The sequence below is a fragment of the Orcinus orca genome, chromosome 1, assembly GCF_937001465.1.
Source record: "Orcinus orca chromosome 1, mOrcOrc1.1, whole genome shotgun sequence".
NCBI lineage: Eukaryota > Metazoa > Chordata > Mammalia > Artiodactyla > Delphinidae > Orcinus > Orcinus orca.
In genome coordinates this window covers 111,008,097-111,030,611 of record NC_064559.1, presented here as the reverse complement: position 1 = coordinate 111,030,611, position 22,515 = coordinate 111,008,097, and the positions used below count along the sequence as shown (strand labels likewise).

Below are 22,515 nucleotides of genomic sequence, written 5' to 3'. Positions count from 1 at the left end.
ACTAGCCACCTTTGAAGTGCTCGGTGGTCACATGTGACTAGCAGCCACTGCCTAGGGCAGTGCAGATATAGAACATTTCCATCATTTTGGAAGTTCAGAGCTGGATTCTAGACAACAGTGAGAGGACTCTTGTGTTGGAGAGGTCCCTGGATAGGCTGAAGAGACAACTTGCGACAATAGAAAAGGGTCTCTTCTCTGAAGGCACTTTTCTGGGTGGGGCAGTAAGAGATCTGGCCCCTTAAGAAGGCTCCTGTGCTCACTCTGAGAGCACACATACTAAAATTACAACAATACAGGGCTTCCCTGGTGGCGCAGTGGTTGAGAGTCCGCCTGCCGAGGCAGGGGACGCGGGTTCGTGCCCTGGTCCGGGAAGATCCCACATGCTACAGAGTGGCTGGGCCCGTGAGCCATGGCCGCTGAGCCTGCGCATCCAGAGCCTGTGCTCCGCAATGGGAGAGGCCACAGCAGTGAGAGGCCCGCATACCGTTAAAAAAATTAATTAATTAAAAATTAAAATTAGAAAAATACAGAGAAGATTAGCCTGGGCACGGATGACGACACACATATTCACATAGTGTTCCATATTTTTTGAAATAAATAAGTCACGAGGATGTAATGTACAGCATGGCGACTATAGTTAATAATACTATTTGCACATTTGAAAGCTGCTAAGAGGGTAAATCTTAAAAGTCGTCATCGCAAGAAAAATAACTCTGTAAATATGTAAGGTGACAGATATTAAAAAGATTTATTATGGTGATCATTTTACAACATATACAAATATTGAATCATTCTGTTGCATACCTGGCACTAATGTGTATGTCAATTATACCTCATTTTTAAAAAGGAAAAAGAAAGAAAAAAACAGATGGCTCCTCTCTACAGAGATGGTGATTAACTAGTGAGGCTCCTCAGGGGGACAGGAGGGTGGGCCACTAAGGCCTCACTGTGACAAAGAGGGCTGGCAGTCTACAGGGCCCTGCTCCGGAGGTGACGGAGTGAACAGGGGAGTGTCCCGCTAGCGGGGGGCTTGCCCCTAAGCTGGCCTGGCCTCTCCATGTCTCCTCCTCCCCCCAGGAATTCCGTTCCCACACCTGTCTTTGCAACACACACGCACGCACACACGTACACACACACACACCCCACCTCATCCTGCCCTGGCCCTAGAGCTGTGCCAGCCTTTCATCTCGCTTCCCCAAGGACAAGCACGGGGTCTGTCCCACCTCCTCACCCCAGGTGCCCAGCAAAGCACTAGGTTCAGGCACACCTGCTTGCCTACAAGCTGTCCCTCCCAGTCACTAGGATTATTAAATGACCAAACTTTCAGTCTTGCTCAAAATCCTGGCCCGAGGTGTATCCAAATGCTCCCAGACCCCAGGATGTTCAGCGGCCCATCAGGCACTCTTGCCCCTGTACCCAATGGACCCTCTTCATCAAGTGTGTGTATGAGGTGGGGGGGTGGGAGAGAGTTGCCCGGAGGTTCCCTGCAGGGAAAGAGATGCTTGCGGGGGCCACTCCAGAGCCCTTTCCAGGGAGCAGGGGCACAGGTGGGCAAGTCCAAGCTGACCTCTACGAGTTGCCTCATCTCCGTCCTCCAGGAAGTTGCTCAGGTGCAGAAAGAGCCCGCCCCCACCCCTGCCCCAGCCTGGGTGGGAGGGGAGAGATCACCTGGTGCTTCAGAAGCAGCAGCACGAGACCTGGGGTAGAGGGGAGGACAGGCCCCAGCCCAGCATCACTGGCTTTCCGGCTGCATCGCCCTCAGCCCAGGCTCCAGACAGTGGCCGCTGCCTCTGGAGGCAGGGGCTGCCCTCACTCCCTGGCAGGCGGGCCGGGCAGGATGCATTCCCATGGCTGCAGCCTTGGCTTAGGCGATCTGTGGGCCCAGATGCCACCCTCTGGGAGCTGCTGCTGCAACGGAAGCCAGAGCAAGTTCAGAGCAAGATAGCAGGGCGGGCGCGGGGCTGGGAGCTGGGATGCTGTGGACGAACGACTGTGAGAGCATCCCCCCGGGTGTCAGTCCCAGGGATGCACAGCTCCAGTGCAGGAGAGGTTTGGAAAGGTGGTTTGTGTATTTATTTCTCCATCTCTTTTGGTGGCTAAGCAGTGCTAGGCTCACACCTCCCTCACCCCGTGCACTCCTGTGGACCCACGCCTGACTCCGCGGCCCAGCCCCTCGCTGCCCAAGATCGGGTACCCCACCAGCTCGGAAACCTGAGGAGACAGGAGCCTTTGGGGGCCTCCTCCACACACACACACACACACACACACACTGCTGCCCCCCGCTCATTGGTGTGGTGGGAACAAAACCTCCAGGTTCAGGGCTGCCCCGCCAGGCCCTTGCTTTGGGTGGAACTCCGGCCAGCACCCGTCTGCACTGGTACAGGTACAGGCTCCTTCCACTAGGAGCCTTAGCTGTAGCTACGCACAGGGCCACCCCTCACCCTCCGTGGGCTGCATACTCCTGGACACAGACGGAGCAGCTGACTCCCCGGCTGACCTGCCTTCTCAGAAAAGAAGTCTTCACCTGCCTACCACCCCCAGCCCTCTGGGAGCTGCCCATGAGGGGGTGTAACTTCCCTGGGGGCTTGCAGCTTGTGATGGAGAGGAATTAGTGGCCCACGCTGATGGGCCTTCTGGGTGGAGAAAACAAGGTCCTGGGGAGGTTCAGGGCCAGGTGGGGCAGCTGACGGACCCCTCCTGGTAAGGGAGGAGGGTGGCATTTGCAAAACAAAAGGCCCAGTTGGTAGTAGACTTTTTTTTTTTTAACATCTTTACTGGAGTATAATTGCTTTACAATGATGGGTTAGTTTCTGCTGTATAACAAAGTGAATCGGCTATACATATACATATATCCCCATATCTCCTCCCTCTTGCGTCTCCCTCCCACCCTCCCTATCCCACCCCTCTAGATGGTCACAAAGCACCGAGCTGATCTCCCTGTGCTATGCGGCTGCTGCCCACTAGCTATCGGTTTTACATTTGGTAGTGTAGTAGACTCTGAGGCTTCAGGAAGGTCAGTGGTTAACTCCAGCACTGCCCTAACAAGCTGCCCATCAGTCCCTCTCCTCTCTGGGGCTCAGTTTCTCTACCTAGAATCCTTCAGGATTTCTGCTAAGGCCCCGTAAAGCTCTGTCACACTGTGCCGCCCAAATTCCACGGTTCCTTCCTCATTGTCACCCTACCCAGAGAGCCTGTTCTCCCATCCTAGTGCCTCGCTTCTGGTATGGAACTTTGAGGGGCTCTAAGGACCTGTCACCACCAAAGGCCAGGGGTGGGTGCCAACTTAGTGCCCTCCTGGATGGGGCAAGGGGTAGAGCAAAGAGCCTGATGCTTGGCAGATGGTGAGAGGCAGCTGGGTCAGGATGTACCTTTCCCAGGCAACTCCCAGTCCTCCTCTGCCACATTCTGGTCCATGGAGGATTCTTTCAGAGCCTGATGAGAGAGTGACGAGCGGGAGGGGCCTTCTACCACCAGGGACTGAGGAAGTTCCCACACTGCCAAAGCCCTTCCACTAGGAGCAGACCAGTAAGTGCACCTGGGCTGAGCCCAAGTACCTCTGTTTCTTTTCTTTCTTTTTTTTTTTTTTTGCGGTACGCGGGCCTCTCACGGTTGTGGCCTCTCCCGTTGCGGAGCACAGGCTCCGGACGCGCAGGCTCAGCGGCCATGGCTCACGGGCCCAGCTGCTCCACAGTATGTGGGATCTTCCCGGACTGGGGCACGAACCCGTGTCCCCTGCATCGGCAGGCGGACTCTCAACCACTGTGCCACCAGGGAAGCCCCCAGTACCTCTGTTTCTTGAACTCTAGTCTCCCACGAGTGCTGGGGGCAGGGGGGAGCGTTACAGCTGACGCTGAGCTCTTTATTCAGCGGGAGGCCAGAGCACGGGGGGTGCTGTGTGATGGTGCTCAGCACTCAAATAGCACCCCGTACGAGAGCTGGGGAGTCACGGGGCAAGACCGGAGAGACTGTTCTACGCACTCTTGATCTGCCCTCTCTCCCATGCTAGCACTTCCCTGGTGGAGTCATCAACACACTGGTGACCTGCTATGTGGAGGAGGACATGTGAGAACTGTGGATGGGGAGTGGATGGAGCTACTGGTGGGCAGGGAGAAGGAAGCTGGGAAACGCCAGCGGCTGCTGTGCTCCCAGAGTCTACTGCACCTTCCAGCAAAGGTTGTGCCATGAGTACGTGTGGGGCATGGCCCTGCGGCCTGGGCACGTCTGCAAGCCCTGGCCCTTCAGGTGAAGACGGTGCCCAGGGTACTATAGATCTTCACCATTCCTCAGGCCTTGGGCTTTGAAATCCTCGGCCACTTTTCTTGGTACAGAGTAAGGCCCATGGATGAGAGTCATAAGATCTGTGAACTCCCTGAAATTGCATGAAATATATGTGTGTGTGTGTGTGTGTGTGTGTGTGTGTGCGTGTGTGTGTGTGTGTGTGTGTTGTGCATTGCTCTGCAGAGAGGGGCTATTGCTTTCTATAAATTTTCATTCGGTCTGCTAGAAGGATGAGTTCTTGGGGAGGAAAGTGAGAATTTTGATGAACCTGGGACTAAAGGACCTGGTGCCCTAGGGCTTAGCAGCAGGGATCTGCTTCCTGGTCCCAGGTCTCAGCCCTCTGTTCACCTCAGATCTTACCTGGAAACATCCCAGAGCCTTAGACGTGAAATCCGAGCCCAATCCCCAGGGCTCTCAGGGTTCCCTGCTTCTCCCCTCCTTCTGCCAAGAGCTCACCTTTTCGAGGAGAATGCGCCCCATCCAGGGTGGGTATGGCTCTACCAGCCCAGAGAGATGTCCTCCCTCCTCCCATCCTGAGCTCCTTCCAGGTTCTGTGACAAGGTGGAAGCTCTTCTAGGCTTAAAGAGCTGTCAAGCATTCCTTTCAGAGGCTCCCATTAACCCATGGCCCCTAGGGAATGCCTCCTGCTAAATCCCTGGATGTGTAGGACCCAGGTCTGGACTTAACCTGTGAGCCCTGCGGATGCTCCTATGAAGCGTGGAGAGGGGAGAACAAAAGAAGAGACCCAGGACACTCTCCTCTGACAGGACACTCTCCCCTGACGGGCCAGGGCGGCGATGTCAGGCAGGATCCTCTGCCTCTCTCTGCGATGCCCGGCCCACAGGCAGGGCGCTCAGAGCGCAGTGAGGCCACAGGCAGGCTGAGGTTTACTCTCGACAGTGGGGTCAGCAGCGCAGCGTCTGCCTGGGATCGTCAGATCTGTCCTGTGTGAGCCAAGGGGGGCCCTCTCCATATTGAGGAGATTCAAGTCTGCCTGGGGGATAGAGCAAGAAGCTTCTTTGCTCCCTCACCTGCCACCCTGCTAACCCCCAGCGCACATGGCCGTATTTGGAAAGCACTCCTGGCTGGCCTCCAGGATTTAGAGAAAGGCTATCTGATCAGGCCCCCAGGATATTTACACTGAGTGTGTAGCTGTGTGTGTGTGTGTGTGTGTGTGTGTGTGTGTGTGTGTGTGTGTGTGTGTGTGTGTGTGTTGGGAGAGGGAAGGGAGGCTATACAAACCTGTACAAGGGTCTTCTCAGGCTCCAGCTGAGGAGTTCTAAATGCACCCAGCCTTCAGCTGTGAGGTGGGAGAAGAGTGGAGGGACCTTTCCTGTTTCTGCCACTGCACTCCCCCCAGCTCTCCACGAGTCTTGTGCCAATAAGCTCAAGTATTGGCTCGTCCTCACCGCTCCCAATCTCCCTCCATCTCTGTGAACATGATGCTGGCACTCATTGTCTCATTTCCATTGTCAGGAAAATGGGTTTAGGTTCCACAATAAGAAGCACTTTGGATTGGGGGAGAGCCGGAAATGGAGATAGGTGTAGGAGGTAAGCCCTTCCTTGATGGTTTCACCAGCATATACCATTATCCTCCTGGGGTGAAGGTGGATCTCTGAGGGAAAGGCAGGAAGGAGAAAGTCTGGGGGGCCACCCTTCTCATGTTCCCCTGCACCCCAATCCCTGACTTCCACCTGCTGAGGTTTTACAGCATCAAAATGCTGAGTGTTGGCGTTACTTTCGTTGCTATTCTAGGCAACAGCCCTAATGATATTCAAGGAAATGGTCTGTTTGTGCTCCACCCAGAATCTTGCTTTGGGAAGGGAAGACTTGGGTTTCAGGTCTGATTTCCTGCTTTGCCTCAACCCTGGCAGGCTTCCTGCTAACCCCAGGCCTCTGAAAGCACAGCCTCCATCTCTCACCTACTATATAGGTATATATAGTATATATACTTCTCCTAAGAACAATGATTCAGTATTCACTGCTTCAATGTACATGGTGACTCTCTAGAACATAACTACTGCAAATAAGAGAATTGGCTGTAATGATCTTTAGCTCCATCAGGCTCAGAAACAGCCAGTTAACCATCTCTAGCTTCACTAGATAAACTCATCATCCACCTAGTCCCAACATGGCAACAGGCAGGGAGTGCCAAAGGTGTACCCAACCTTCTCTAGACCTCTTTATTAAAAGAAAAAAAGGTCAGAGAGCCTTTTGTAATTTTTAAAAGTTAATGTGCTTTTGGGGCTTCCCTGGTGGCACAGTGGTTAAAAATCTGCCTGCCGATGCAGAGGACATGGGTTCGAGCCCTGGTCCGGGAAGATCCCACATGCCGCGGAGCAACTAAGCCCGTGCGCTGCAACTACTGAGCCTGCACCCTAGAGCCCACAAGCCACAACTACTGAGCCCATGTGTCACAACTACTGAAGCCCGTGATCCGCACCAAGAGAAGCCATCACAATGAGAAGCCCACGTACCGCAAGGAAGAGTAGCCCCCGCTCGCCACAACTAGAGAAAGCCTGCACGCAGCAGCGAAGACCCAACGCAGACAAAAATAAATAAATTTTTTTTTAAATTAATGTATTTTAGAGTATTTTTAGGCTCACAGCAAAACTGAATGTAAAGTACAGAGTTCCCACATACCTCCCTGCTCCAACTTCTTCTACCAACCTCTCTTACCATTAACATCTCCCACATGAGTGGTACATTTGTTACATTCATTAAACCTACATTGATACATCATTATAACTAAAGTCCATAGCTTACGGTTTTTAACAATCGTATTATGACAAACACCCATGCTTATAGTACCATATAGAATACTTTCACTGCCCTAAAAATCCCTGTGCCGCATCTTTTCGTCTCCCTCCCCACAAACACCTGGTCACCACTGAATTTTTCTTTTTACTGTCTCTATACTTTTGCCTTTTCCAGAATGTTATACACTTGGAATTGCTCAGTATGTAACCTTTTCAGATTGACTTCTTTTACTTAGTAATATGCATTTAAGTTTCCTCCATGTCTCTTCATGGCTTGATAGCTAATATTTTTAGTGCTCATTTTTAGTAGCTAATTGTTTAGATACACACAGTTTATTTATCCATTCACCTATTGAAGAACAGCTTGATTCAGAGTTTTTTGTAGAATTTGTATAAAAGTCCTTAATCAGATATGTGTTTTTCTAAAGATTTTTTGCTTGGTTTGTAGCTCGTCTTTTCATTCTCTTAACAGCGTCTTTTGCAGAGAAAGTTGAATGAAGTCCAATTTATCCATTTTTTTCCATGGGTTGTGCTTTTCATGTTGTACCTAGAGTTGTTACCAAACCCAAGGTCACCTAGATTTGCTCCTGTGTTATTTTTTAGGAGTTGTATACTTTTGTGTTTTACATTTACATCTATGATCCATTTTGAAGTGATTTTTGTGGAAGGTGGAAGGTCTGTGTTTTGATGCGTCTTTTTGCATGTGGATACCCACCTGATCCAGCATCATTTATTGAAAAGGCTATCTTTTTTCCTTGAATTGCCTTTGTTCCTTTGTAAAAGATCAGTTGACTGTACTGTGTGGGTCTATTTCTGTGCTTTCTATTCTGTTCTACTGATCTATTTTTGTTTCACCAGTACCACACTATCTCGATTTCTGTCACTTTGTAGCAAATCTTGAAGTCAGGTAGTGTCAGTCCTCCAACTTTGTTGTCCTTCAGTTTTGTGTTGGCTATTCTGAGGCTTTTGTTTTCCATATAATTTTTTTTTTTTTTTTTTTTTCCGGTACGCGGGCCTCTCACTGCTGCGGCCTCTCCCGTTGCGGAGCACAGGCTCCGGACGCGCAGGCTCAGTGGCCATGGCTCATGGGCCCAGCCGCTCCGCAGCATGTGGGATCTTCCCAGACCGGGGCACGAACCCGTGTCCCCTGCATCGGCAGGCAGACTCTCAACCACTGTGCCACCAGGGAAGCCCCATATAAATTTTTGAATCAGTTTGCCAATATCCCACAAAATAACTTGCTAAGATTTTGATTAGGATTGCATTGAATCTATAGATCATGTTGGGAAGAATGAACATCTTAACAGTATTGAGTCTTCCTTTTCATGGAATATGGACTATCTCTGCATTTATTTAGATCTTCTGTGACTTCTTTCATCAGAGTTTCATAGTTTTCCTCCTGTAGATCTAGTCATATATTACATTCATTCTTGCTCCATCATCCAGCAGGCTGGCCTGGGCTTTTTCCCATGGCAGTCTCAGGGAGATAAAAAGCATACCTTATTCAGCTTCAGCTGGGATTGTTCCTATTGTTTGACTCAAATTCTCTGCCACTCTGTGCATATCCACAAATGACCACAAAAGTGCCAAGAGCGTTGATTTGGGGATTACAAATTAATATTAGCAAATAGAGTTCATAAATAGGATATCTGCCAAAACTGAGGATCACCTGTATATGTATGTTTGTAACTGTGTATGTATTTACCAAAATTTTAAAATCAAGATATATCCCATAAAAATCTGGATTTCAACTTCTCTTGAAACTGGCCTTTGGCAACAATTGGTTGGAAGTGAGCAGCTGCTACTCCCTGTGGACAGGCCAGTTTTTCTTAGTCCCCACCACTCCCTAATTATGATCTACTCCAAAAGGAGAGCAAGTATTCACTACACTATATAATAGGCTTCTATGTTTTGTTTCTCCTATAATAGAGTTGAAATAAATGTGAAATATTTCTTCTATCTATGTATCTACCAAAAGTGGAAAAACAAATAACAGGCTGAGAGAATGAGTGGTTTCTTTTTGTGTTTTTTACAATTTATTTTAAATATAAATTTATTTATTTTTGGCTGCGTTGGGTCCTTGTTGCTGTGCATGGGCTTTCTTTTAGTTGTGGCTCACGGGCTTCTCACTGTGGTGGCTTCTCTTCTTGCAAACATGGGCTCTAGGCACGTGGGCTTCAGTAGCTGTGGGATTCGGGCTCAGTAGTTGTGGCTTGTGGGCTATAGAGCGCAGGCTCAGTAGTTGTGGCGCACAGACTTAGTTGCTCTGAGGCATGTGAGATCTTCCCGGACCAGAGCTCGAACCCGTGTCCCCTGCATCGGCAGGTGGATTCTTAACCACTGCGCCACCAGGAAAGCCCGAATGAATGGTTTTAAGGAAAGTATTTTCTTATATCTCACTGGAGTCTCTCATTTAGAGTCTGGCCACTGTAGACTTATGAATTTACAATCTCTGGTTTAAGCAGCTGCTACACCTGGTCAACGCTGCAGAGACTCTGCCTCACCTGCTTCCTGTTGCTGCCCTGCTCCTGCCACACCACTGGCAGGGACATCCAGAGAAACCAAGCCATGACCAGATCTTGGGAAGCTCATGCCAGCTTTGGGGCAAGAGCAACAGATGCCCATAGCTCTCCTGCTCACCCTCCAGAGTCACTGGGCAAGCATCCAGGGACGTGATCGGGGAGGCCTGGATTCTTATGGGGACACATAACAGATTACAAATATGAATGAGTCCTGGTTTTGGTACTCTGCTGAGTGACCTTGGGCAAATAAGTTAGCCTCTTCACACCTCAATTACCCCATCTGTAAACTGAGAATGAGAGTCCCTACCTCACAGGGCTGTCACGAGGATTGGTGGTTGATATTTGCACAGTGTTTAGAAAGAAGAGCCTGGCAGTAGTAAGCACAGTACGGACTTTTGTTAAAACACTGCGACTTCAAGTGCAGCCGAGGACCTGCAGCTTCAGCATCGCCTGGGAGCATTCTAGAGGCACTGTCATGGGTCTCACCTATGAGTCAAAATCTCTGGGGTGGGGCTCAGGAATCTGTTTTAACAAATGCTCCAGGTGATTCTGATACACACTAGCTTGAGAGGCTAAATAAAATTTATAAGAATTTTTTTACACGGGGCTTCCCTGGTGGCGCAGTGGTTGGGAGTCCGCCTGCCGATGCAGGGGACACGGGTTCGTGCCCCGGTCCAGGAAGATCCCACGTGCCGCGGAGCAGCTGGGCCCGTGAGCCATGGCCGCTGAGCCTGCGCGTCCGGAGCCTGTGCTCCGCAACGGGAGAGGCCACAACAGTGAGAGGCCCGCGTACCGCAAAAAAAAAAAAAAAAAAAAAAATTTTTTTACACGAGGAATAAATTTTTAGGGAGAATGTAAGGCCAAAAGTGAGATATAGTGAAACATCCCTTAAATTAAATTGGAGGTGCACTGTAATATTTGTATATTGTATCAATCTGGTATAGTAAAATGTTTCTTATAACATATATAATGAGTAATATGCAGTGTTACAGTGCCATATATAATAGAGTACATGTACAATGTTTTTAGTTAAATAACTAAAACAACATTATAGTTGATATATATTAATATATATAAACTGATATATAAAATATATATTGATATATAAAAATTATATTTCTATAATATATATTATATAATACATATATAATATAAATATATACTATATAAATTAATATAAACAAATATATTAAAAATATATAATATCTATATATTTCATTTGAGTCCACCCTAAAGATCAGACCAGACTAAACTCTCCTGCCTCTCACTTTAAAAGGGCACAATGCCCTGGGGGCTGCGGTGAGACCCAGGACAGAACATTGCAGAGTGAGGAGAGAGGCACATAGCTGAGCCTAAGAACACTGGCCCCATCCCACCTAGGTCAGGAGAAAAGAAGAGACCCCAGTTTGCCCTTGGTCTTTGAGGCGAGGCTCCCCTTCTCCTCCCCCAGGGGCCTGGAGGGCGTCGTGGGAAGCAGGAAGCTCAGTCCGTTTGGTCACAGAGAGGAGCAAATATTGGGGGTGAGGAGAGTCAGGGAGGGAGTAGTTTCCTGAAACTGAGGGCAGCAGTTTCATAACAAACAAACCCTGGGCTCCAGCTGTGGGTTTGTGAATTAAGCAAATCACTGAAAATAAAACTGTGTCTCTGGAACTTCAAACAAAAGAAATGAAAACAACCAGGTTGGCTGGAAAATAAAAGTCAGCAGCATTGAAGTGGGAGGAGGACAAAAGGTAACCAGACCATAGGGTGTTGGATGAAAGTAAAAAGAGCCAAAAGAGAACTTCCCTGGTGGTGCAGTGGTTAAGAATCCGCCTGCCAATGCAGGAAACACAGGTTCGAGCCCAGGTCCGGGAAGATCCCACGTGCCGCGGAGCAACTAAGCCCGTGCGCCACAACTAATGACATCTGCGCGCCTAGAGTCCGCGCACTGCAACGAAGAGTAGACCCCGCTCGCTGCAACTCGAGAAAGCTGTGCGCAGCAACAAAGACCCAACGCAGCCAAATAAATAATTAATTAAATAAATAATTTTTTTAAAAAAAGCCCATGGGACTGGTCTGCTGCCTCCCCAGACTGAGATGGGGAACGTCCATCTGTGGCTGAAGGTGGAGGCCAGGGGGTCCTGACTGACCCCTGGAGGGTCTGAGCACTGATGTGCTGTAAGTGAAAAACACACACTGGATTTTGAAAACTACAAAAACAGAATGTAAAATAGCTCATTTACCATTTCTGTTATTGATTACATGTTATAGTTATAAGATTTTGGATACATCCATTTAAATAAAATACAATATTAAAATTAATTTCACCTGTTTCATTTTACACTTTTTAATGTGGCTGCTAGAAAATTTAAGACTAAATGTGTGGTCTGCATTCTATTTCTATTGGACAGCACTGCACTTAGGACATCTCCTCCCTCTGAGTTTTGATGGCCATTTCTAGTCACACTTAACCCCCAGCAGTCCCTCCAGCCATGCACGGTGGAGTATCTTTACAATGGGGAGATGCCTCCTGGGTTCTGACGGCTCATCCCGGCCTCCAGCACAGCACCTGCTAACAAAGAAAATGGCTTCTGTTGACCAGCCAAGCTGCCTGCGGGTGTCCATTTCCCAGGGCATGGCGCCCACCAGTCAGCCCTGCTAGACCCTGCTGTCCAGGCCCAGACCCCCCCCCCGGCTGCCACCCTTCCCACAGGCTCCGTCTCACCTGCAGGCGTTGGACTCTGCTTCTCAGTTGGGCCCCTCTCAACCCATTTGCTGCTGGACAGGCAACAGCCCAGGCCCTACGGGCCCCTCTCAGAGAAGGGGAAGGGTCCTGGGCCCCTCTTTGCCTCCCTCCTCCTTCCCCAAGCACAGGCTTACCGGAGAAGAGCAGCATCTTTCCCTGTCCCCAGACAGCCTTCAAGGCCACCAGGGTCCCAGCCTGCTGGAGCCCACTGGACGGCGACTCTCTGTGAGGAGGCATCAATGCCAGGCTCTGGACCCTGGTGCCCCAGCTCCCCTTCCCCAGAGCAGAAGTGGGAGCCGCCTGTGACAGACTAAATAAGGGACCAATGAGAAGGCGGTGGAGGCGAGTGGTCCTCATGCTGTCCCTGATCCCCTGATCGTCACTCAGCAGCTGCGAGTCCCTGCACAGGTCACTTCGCCTCTACAGGCTCTTCTATGAAGGAGGACTATTTGGGGGAGTTCATGGAACAGAGTTTAGACGACTCGTAGGCTTTTATGTCCAACAAACCTGGGTTCAAATTCCTGCCCCGCCACCGACTGACTTGTGTGACCTTGGGCAAGTTAATTAACCTCTCTGAGTCTGTTTCCTCATCTATATAATGGGCACAACAACCCATATCTCACAGGTGTCTGCAAGGAGTAAATAATACAGGTGAGCATCCAATAAGTCACTGCCCCGACGGCTGGGAAGTCAAGAACAGCAGATCAGGGCTGCCCGTCATCAGCCGGGATGCCCTAAGAGCTGTGCCCTGGGCTTCAGCTTGACCCGGGAAGGGCAGCATCACAGTGGCAATGGCTCACACCACCAGGGTGGTTTCTCCTCAACTGCTCTTCTCCATTTCACAGCCACCACTCCTAGCACACCCCCAAAACAGCCTGCAGCCCCACATAAAAAATGTGAAGTCTTCTCTCCCCTCAGGATCCAGCTTCCCTCTGCTCCAGGGACAAACCCAGGCCCTAAATCCCTAAAAGGGAAAACACTCTGCGTTGCTTTGAATGGGCTCCCAAACCGCCTGCCTATACCCCTTATGTCACAGGCCCACAGACTGCTGGCCTCTAGTCTGCAGGCCACAAACACACTTGTCACAGCATGGATGACCATTACGTGCTTGAACATATATGTACATTTCCATGTGTGCACAGAAGCATTTACATGTTTTTCCAGAACACAGGTATCAGCAAGCACCCCCAGGTAGGATGCACACCCAAGAGCCCTTCCACACATGTGCAGACACTCACTCATGCAGACAGCACAGCTGTCTGCCCTGAACAGGTCTGGAACGAAGAGGCTTGAGGTGTAATGGTCTCAGCTTCGACTGCAGCCTGGTAGGGGCTGGAGAAAGGGCTGTGGGCTCCTGGCAGGGCCATGTAGGTGTAGGAGGGAGAAAGAACTGATAGTCTGAGGGCACTTTGGGAGGGGGCTTATTGTCCATTCCAAGACAGGGCAGGAAAAGTAGATTATGAAGGATTGGAAGGCCTTCAGGTCACGCCAGGGTAAAACAGATCAATTCATCCTTTCCCCAGTCTCCAAACTGAGAGTTTAGAGTCAGGAGGTTGAGAGAAAAGCTTCTGGGATCAGACAGACCTGGATAGACAGGAACCTCAGCTCTGCCCATTAATTGCTGTGTACTCTTGGGCAAATGACTTAACTTCTCTGAGCCTCAGTTTCCTCCTCAGTGAAACGAGAATAAGGAAGCCTAACAGAGAGGAATGAGTTTTCCTAACATCCCAAAGCCTATCAGATGTGCTTATTTCACACTCTCATGGAATTTATACATTCTCGTGGACATTGTAATGATACATTTACGTGCTTAATTTACTTCCGACTCATCCAGTAAGTCACCCAGAGAACCTGCCCCACCTCACCCAGAGCACTGTGGAAATATACCTATTTTTGTTCATCATTGTAGCCCTTGAGTCAAGCATAGCATCTGGAGCATAGCAGGTGTTTAATAAATATTCACAGACTAACAGAGTAGCATACAGTTGACAGCACAGCACAAGGCAGGCCTGGGTGTTTAATATATGATGTCTACTACTGTTGCCATTATTAGATGCTGTGCTCTGAGTTTATTCCCTATATTCCCACTTTCCAGACCCAGTTATCCTCAGGTTCCTCTTCCCTCCATCTAAGCTCTTCCTGTGAGTCACTGAAAGCCCCCCAGCAGTGAAGCAAGTCCGTTTCTTTTTGTTTTCACCTCAGGACAGATAAGAAGCATTTTCCATAGTTTGGGGGTTTAAAGATCCCATTGGAGTCCTCCTTAAGTCTCTTCCAGAGACTAAAAACCTCTCAAGTTCTTTACTCCTTCTTTACAAAGCATGTCCTATGCTTCTTTGATTCTCCATGTAGCTCCTAAGAAGGTTTTTAAGGTCAGTGTCACACGCCCACCCCTGCCTCTCCAGAAGCTCACAGGCCAAAGGGAGATGTGAGACCTCTCTCGGGGTAAAGTTAGTCTTCACAACACATGGCCTTTGGCCATGGTCCTTTTCATATGCCTAAGATTTGGAGGAACCCGCACAGGATAAGGATAGGAGGCTTCACTCAATTTCCCAGTACACTGGAAGCTCAACATTGGCGTTACAATCTTACCGACAAGACCAGCGTTATGTCATATCATGCTGTGGTAGATGTAACTGGAGAAAAGGTGCTGGCACATTACGGAATACCACTCACTCATTAGAAGTTAATCCACTTCGGGGCTTCCCTGGTGGCGCAGTGGTTGAGAGTCTGCCTGCCAATGCAGGGGACGCAGGTTCGAGCCCTGGTATGGGAGGATCCCACATGCCGCGGAGCAACTAAGCCCATGCACCACAACTACTGAGCCTGCGCGTCTGGAGCCTGTGCTCCGCAACAAGAGAGGCTGCGACAGTGAGAGGCCCGCGTACCGCGATGAAGAGTGACCTCCACTCACCGCAACTAGAGAAAGCCCTCGCACAGAAACGAAGACCCAACACAGCCATAAATAAATAAATAAATAAATAAATAAATAAAAAAGAAAATCCTGGACTCCAAAGAATTTAAAAAAAAAAAAAAAAAGAAGTTAATCCACTTTATCGTCATGTCATATGACCAAAATATCTTCCAGGGCAAGGCCACTCAGCTTTGCAGACTTCCATTTGATCTTGGCAAGTTCCAAAAGCAGGATTGGGCCCAACAATACATGGCTTCACCCTTTCAGGCATCTCGTATAATTGAGCTGAAAGATAGCATCATCTCCTGCTCCAAGGCTCTGTTACGACATGTCGTATTAGATCTGCCTCGCTGCATAACCGTTTACTTATGCCTTTACCCTCAGCTACTATTCCTCTGTCTCTCCACTTATACCCAAACGTTTCCACCTTATTGAGGGGTGTTAGTTTTGGCCTCTGTGCTGGTCTAGATTGCTGGCAGTACTACTAGTATAGCAAATGCCTCCTACTCAATCCACCAGCCACAGGCTCAAGGGTCCCCAGACCACCCTGACTTCTGGCCAGAGGGCTCTAGTCCCTCTCACAGAGACACCCCTCTCTTCCCCGACTCCACGGTGCACTCTGTCTGGGGATGCCTGGACAGTCTGAACCCCAAACTGTACAGTGGGAGTGGGGTTTTTTCTTCCTTCCGGGTCCTTCGTCCAGGACCACAGCTTGGGGGCTTTTCCTTGTACAAGCACAAGATTCCCAATAGGAATTTGCTGAGATGCCTGTTGAATGGCCCCTTAACCCTTGAGGTTATACTTTCCATAAGATGCCCCAAAAATATCCTTAGTACAAATGGAAAAATGTGAAGCCAACGTCTTATTATTCTTGGTTATTTTCAGTTGTACTTTGATGGAAAAATAAGTTATTCCTTACAGTAGGCCTTAACCTACAGCTATTCTGATTACATTTCTGAGAAACATAGAATTGGGTTTTTTGTTTTTTTTTTAATGGGCTCATATCATGTTTCCTTGTCTTTATCCTTAGATTAATATGATTACCATATACACATTTTATGTTTCCAAGTTGTTTATAAGAACTGAAATTTTTTCCAGGAAAAAACACAAAAGTCTTTATGACTTGACCCCTGCATATAATGGAGCCTCATCCCCACCCGTTCCTTTATTTACATGCTCAAGCTTCCTGGGTTCTCTTCTAGCTCCACACCAGGCAATCTGGTATCATGCTTAGGAACACAGAGCCAGAGTAGGATGGACTCAGGTTAAAACCTGTATGTGCAGGCATCTCTCTGTGGGAGAAAAAAAAAAAAAAAAAAAAAACCTGTATGTGCCACGAATTGGCTAGATGACCTTAAGCAAATTCCTAATCTTTTGTTTTCTCATCTGAAAAAAGAGCTGATAAGAAGAGTACCTGTCTCCCCATAGTGTGACTCCACTTCACACCCATTAAGACAGCCATTATCCAAAAAACAGAAAATAACAAGCATTTGCAAGAATGTGGAGAAATGATGCATTGCTGCTGGGAACGTAGAACAGCGCCTCCTCTGAAAAACAGTATGGCAGTTCTTGAAAAAAATTTAAAGTCTGTCGGGGCTTCCCTGGTGGCGCAGTGGTTGAGAGTCCGCCTGCCGATGCAGGGGACGCGGGTTCGTGCCCCGGTCCGGGAAGATCCCACATGCCACGGAGCGGCTGGGCCAATGAGCCATGGCCGCTGAGCCTGAGCGTCCGGAGCCTGTGCTCCGCAACAGGAGAGTCCACAACAGTGAGAGGCCCACATACCGTAAAAAAAAAAAAAAAAAAAAAAATTTAAAGTCTGTGTCCAAATTTTCCCAGGTAATCCCAGAATTGCCATATGATTGCGCATCTCCCACTTCTGGGTAGAAACAAAAAGAAATGAAGGCAGGGATTGAACAGATATGCGTACATCCATGTTCATAGTAGCATAGTTCACAAAAACCGAAAGTTGGAAGCAACCCAAGCAACTATCGTTGGATGAATGGATCAATAACATATGGCATACATATACCATGGGATTGAACTCACCTTAAAAAGGAATGAAATCCTGACACACGCTACCACGTGGATGTACCTTGTAGACATTATACAAATTGAAATAAGTATTGTATGATTACACTTATATGAATTACCTTAGTCAAGTTCATAGAGACCAAAAGTAACATGGTGGTTACTTTTGCCGGGGGCTGGAGGGCAGTGGTGTGGGGAGTTATTGTTTTATAGGTTCAGAGTTTCCATTTGGGAAGATAAATAGGTTCTGGAACTGGAGGGTGGGCATGGTTGTACAGCAATATGAATGTACTTAATGCCACTGAACTGTACCCTTAAAGGTGGTTAAAATTGTAAATATTATGTTACGTATATTTTACTACAGTAAAAAATTTAATTACAGTACCTGTCTCAGAAGGTCACAGTGATACATAAATGTATGGAATATATTTGGCAGGACGCTAGCATATAGCAGGTGCTCACAAAGTGTTAACTCTCTTTTCTTCTTTCTGGAAAGCCCTTGCCCTGCTCTCAGAATAACTCCCTTTCAAACATCCATGACTCTTAAGCCTGTTCCAACTCCTTGTGTTGTCTTAGCCGTTTCATGCTGAGTTGGGTGTCCGCCTCCATTCTCTCATGCACAGGCTTCTGGCACAGTCCTGGCTTCTCTGGGGTCCATCCTTGATTTCCTTATCTGCCTTTCCCACTAGACTCTGAGAGCCTTGGGGACAGTGTGTGTCCCGTTCCTTTCTTATTCTAGTACCTGGCAGAGTGTCTGCTACCTATGTTTAGAATGTTTATCATACATACAAATAAGGGAAGTGTCGGGGGAATCAATAATTTTTAAAATGACAATTGCTGCTCATTCCTTTAAAATAGAGGTTTTGCTTAAGTACTAGGGAGCTCTCTTTTAAAGTCAAACAACTCCATGGACTCACATGTGAACTACTAGTTTAATTTTTAATATTTGAAGATAAAAATTTTATTGTGACCTGATGGTCCTATAAATGTAGTACTTTTAAAACGGAACTGAGCCAACACACAAAGTTTGATGATCATACAGATTTGTAGGTCAGTGGCTATAACTCCTGGCCTATTGGGGGTCTGGGACACTCCTGTTGGCAACCACACTGCTAATGGACATGGCATCTTCAGAGCACATTAATGATTTTTACAGCTTTTGAGTAAACCTTAAATCTGAGTTTGAGTTAGAAAGATAATAAAGCATTTTTGGTTTGCCCTACTGTGTGGACATAAAAAAGAAAGCTTGTAACTATTCTGGAGTCTTTGTCAAAGGAAGAAGTATTGTTGAAAACAGGCAATCCCAGGGCTGAAGGTCGGGTGCTGGAAGGCTTGCCTGTTGAGTTGGGATTTTTTGAGAGAAAGAAAGGAAGGGCCCCTAGACTCCTGTGAGCTCTGGACTGAAGTAAGTGTCCCCCTAGTAATAAAATTGGCCCCTAGGGAGATGGTCACTGCCAGCAAAGAGAGTCTACTTGGGGAACTTTGTACATGTGTGTATTAGTTTACTAGGGCTGCTGTAACAAAATACCACACACTGAATGACTAAAACAACAGAAATTTATTGTCTCACTGTTCTGGAGGCTGGAAGTACAAGATCAAGGTGTTAGTAGGGTTGTTTCCTTCTGAGGGTTGGGAGAGAGAATCTGTCCCCGGCCTCTCCCCTAGCTTCTAGTGGTTTGCTGGCAATCTCTGGTGTCCTTTGGCTTCGGCTGCATCACCCCATCTCTGCCTGCATCTTCACATGATATTTTCCCTGTGTGCATTTCCTGATTTCCCCTTCTTATATGGACACAAGTCATGTTGGATTAGGGACCCACTGTAGTGACCTAACCTTAAATGATTGCATCTGCAACAACCCTATATTCAAATAAGGTCACATGCTGTGGCACTAGAGGTTAGGACTTCAACATATAAATTTGGGGGGGGCACACTTCAACCCATTGTGATATGCCACTGGTTAATGAAAGGACATCCTCTGGAGACACAGCATTAGAGGCCTCTTGGACACACACTCCTGTCTCTTAGCAGTTCCTGCTACTTATTTTTTTATGAGATATCACATACCTTCTCCTTCCCATGAATAATCTAGCAAAGCTTTAAGCACATACAAAATAAATACAAATAGATGCCATGTAGAATAGAATCGGGCTTTGCCATTGATACAAATAGATCCTGGCAGAGATCAGTAGCATCTGAGTGGCAGAGAAGGGTGCAGACTCCATGGTCAAGGCTAGGGCTGGGCAAATGTTTTCTGTAAAGGACAAGATAGTAAATATTTTGGATTTTGCGGGTTATAAGATCTCTGTTATAGCTACTCATCTGCTGTTGCTGCAACATGAAAACAACCATAAACGATTCATAAACAAAGGAGGATTGTTGTGTTCCAGTAAAACTTTATTTGCAAAATCTGGCAGCAGGCCAGGTTTGGCCCATGTGCCTTACTGGTCAAGACCATTGTTCCCCCTACTGAAGCCTTTCCCTTTCGGTTTTTTTTTTTTTTTTTTTCCTGTGTCATTCCCCACATCATATCATCCCCTCTCATATCTTCTCCCCCAGCCCTACCTCATGGTTTTTCTTCTCTTCTATGTGACCTATCATGAAGGGTCTTCTGCCCTCACTGCCACCCCCTTTCCTTGCAGTCTTCCTTTTCCTCCCATCCCAACCCACTACGCAGTCTCATCCTCAGAACATCCTTTCTTCTCCACCCCAGTTCTAACCCTGACACTGATTCAAGCTCTCCACCCCACCCCATGCCATCAAAGGAGATAGCATAGGCATTCGTGCAGGGCAATTCAACACTGAGCTCGGGCCGTGCAGTGTACATATCACCATGCATGTGCAGTATGTGTGGAAAATACTTTCAGACCATCCATCTCAATTTATGAACCCCCTTGGCAGCCTTTGTTCTGCTCTCACATGAGGCTCTTCCAAGTTTATAAATACTTCCTCCGAATGACAATACATTCGGTCTCCCCTAATCCTTCACTCCATAGATAAAACCTCATTGAGGTTGCAATAGCACTGACACTTAAAGTTAACTGCTTTCTTGCTTGATCTTAACACTCTAACCAAATGGATTTTGAGGGCCTCCTGTTCATGGTTCACAGCTACTTGACTCAAGGATGTTTGCCTGTCCGTATCCTGAAAGTTGGAAGCTAACTCACTTGGATGCCTGCCTCTCACACTGTTCTATTCTGCGAAGTCAAGACCATTGCTAAAATCCAGACAGTTTACAGAAGGACCTGAAGAAGGCTATTTCTCTGAACACCTGGCTGTACCTTCTCCAACAACAGATGAATATACCAGATGTAACAGAAGTGGTTCTTTTTTTTCTCAGGAAAGACAAGATTGCCTTTGGTTTTGATGAGCCCTGAAGAACTTTCAGGTTAGGAAACATATTACTAGTATATCATCTCATGTTTGCTTTTTCTCTTAATTCTTTCCACTTTATTCTCATCTATAACTTGTCAGTTGCTTCTTACAGTAGCAGGCACATAGGAGATATTTTTTAAAGCTGTCTTCTTTTCATTACCGCCACCAGCGTCACAACACTCTTTCCTTTCTTCTGTACCTACTCAGCTACAAACTCATTCAACTTCTTTGTAAATTTTTAACAAGCAGTTAGTCCAGGCTAAGACTAAGAATTTTATTTTGTTGCCTGAATTGATAATTGACTGATCATTTTCAATGCAGTGAAAATGGCCATGTAGTTAATATTCAAACAATAAGACGTGGAGGAAAAACTACCTTTGAATTCTATTTTCTTTCCCTATTCACTTTCAAATATGTGCAGAGAACAAAGACATGGAGATACAAAGAATAAACAGACAAGAATAGAGGCCAAAGGATCCTGAGGAAAGATATGGCTTCCTAAGCGGACCCGTGCAGTCACCTCTTTTTGTTCCATTTTCTTTCCTGTTCTATTTTGTCTCTCCTCTGCTTCTGCTTCCCTTTTATTTATCCCTCTTTTTTTTTCTTTTCACTGCCTCAATTTAAAATAAATTATAAGATGGAATCAAGTGGTTATGCTTTCTTTTCCAACATTCTTATTAGCACCTGAATAACATTGACTAGTGATTTCTATCTTGAGTTTTTTACAATTAATTACTAATTATTTGAGAATAAGACCTATTTCTTGGATCCTTAACCTATTGTTTCCATGTGCCTAGAGAGGTATAACTCTAAATGGAAAATAAAATGTCTTCATTGTCAGAACAGAAGGAAGCAACGATGATTTCGATTATTTTGTTTCTTCCCTTATTTCCTCCCTCCCTCGCTGTTTCTGGTTACTCACACTCAGCTGTGTCAACTCTGATGACCAATGAGCCAGGCACCCACCTTGGGGTCCTTCTGGGGGAAGTAATGACTCAGAGCATCCACCTCCCTCCCATGGAAGCCACCTGTGCCGTTCACTGCCACGGGCTCAGGACAGGGCTCTGTACACAACGTAGTGTTCACCCAACAAAGAGTGTTGATTGACTGAGGGGCCAGATGGCCGACAGGCTGGCCCCTGCCTAATGTGCAGTGAAGAGGACACCAACCAGGCTCAGAGTCAGACAGAGATGGCCATGAGGAGACAAGTCTGAGATTCCCCACCAACAGGTGCATGAACGTTGCCATCCCACAGATCTGGAATCAAGCCCTGCCTCCAGCTATTGAACCTACAGGTTGAGAGACCTTGGGCTTCTAAGTTCATATATCTGGGTCTCAGTGTTCTCATCTATAAAATAGATAATGCTGCCTATCTCACAGGCTGCTTCTGAGCATCCAGGAGATAACACATAAAGCACCTAGATTAGCACACAGTAGATGAGAAAGAGCAAAGAGGATGGAGGGAGGGGACACAGGGACAAAGGGCAGCATCTAGGGGTTAATTTGGGGGGCTGCGTGGGGGAACTGACCCAAACACACCACGTACAGAATAAAGAGTTATTTTTCCCAATTTGCTAACCACACAGCGCCATCTAGGGGCAAGCATGCTCCGAGCTAATGGTGGTCCTCAGCGAGGCCCTCTGCCCCGACAGAATTCCTTGTCCCTTTCTTGCCCTTTCCCCTTTCCTGCCCTTTCCCCTAGCCCGTCTCTCCCTCGACATCCTTCTCTCCCACTCCATGTCCTTTCCCACCCCACCCTCCTGCCTTTTTCTTCTTCTATCTCCTCTTCCTTGTGCAGTGTTTTTTACAGTGGGGTCCTCAGGGCTTTGGACAAAATGATTAATCTGTGGGAAGTCAGATAATGACCATTCCCAAACGTCTCTCGCCCCGCCTCCCGTGCTCCATGTTGCTGCCTCCTTT

General features: G+C 47.5%; 2 pseudogenes; both read left to right on the top strand.

Annotated features, from left to right (window-relative positions):
- LOC125965379 (40S ribosomal protein SA-like) overlaps positions 1 to 22,515 on the top strand; it is a 107,033-nt pseudogene that overhangs the window by 5,162 nt on the left and 79,356 nt on the right.
- LOC117203216 (uncharacterized) lies at positions 494 to 589 on the top strand (annotated as a pseudogene).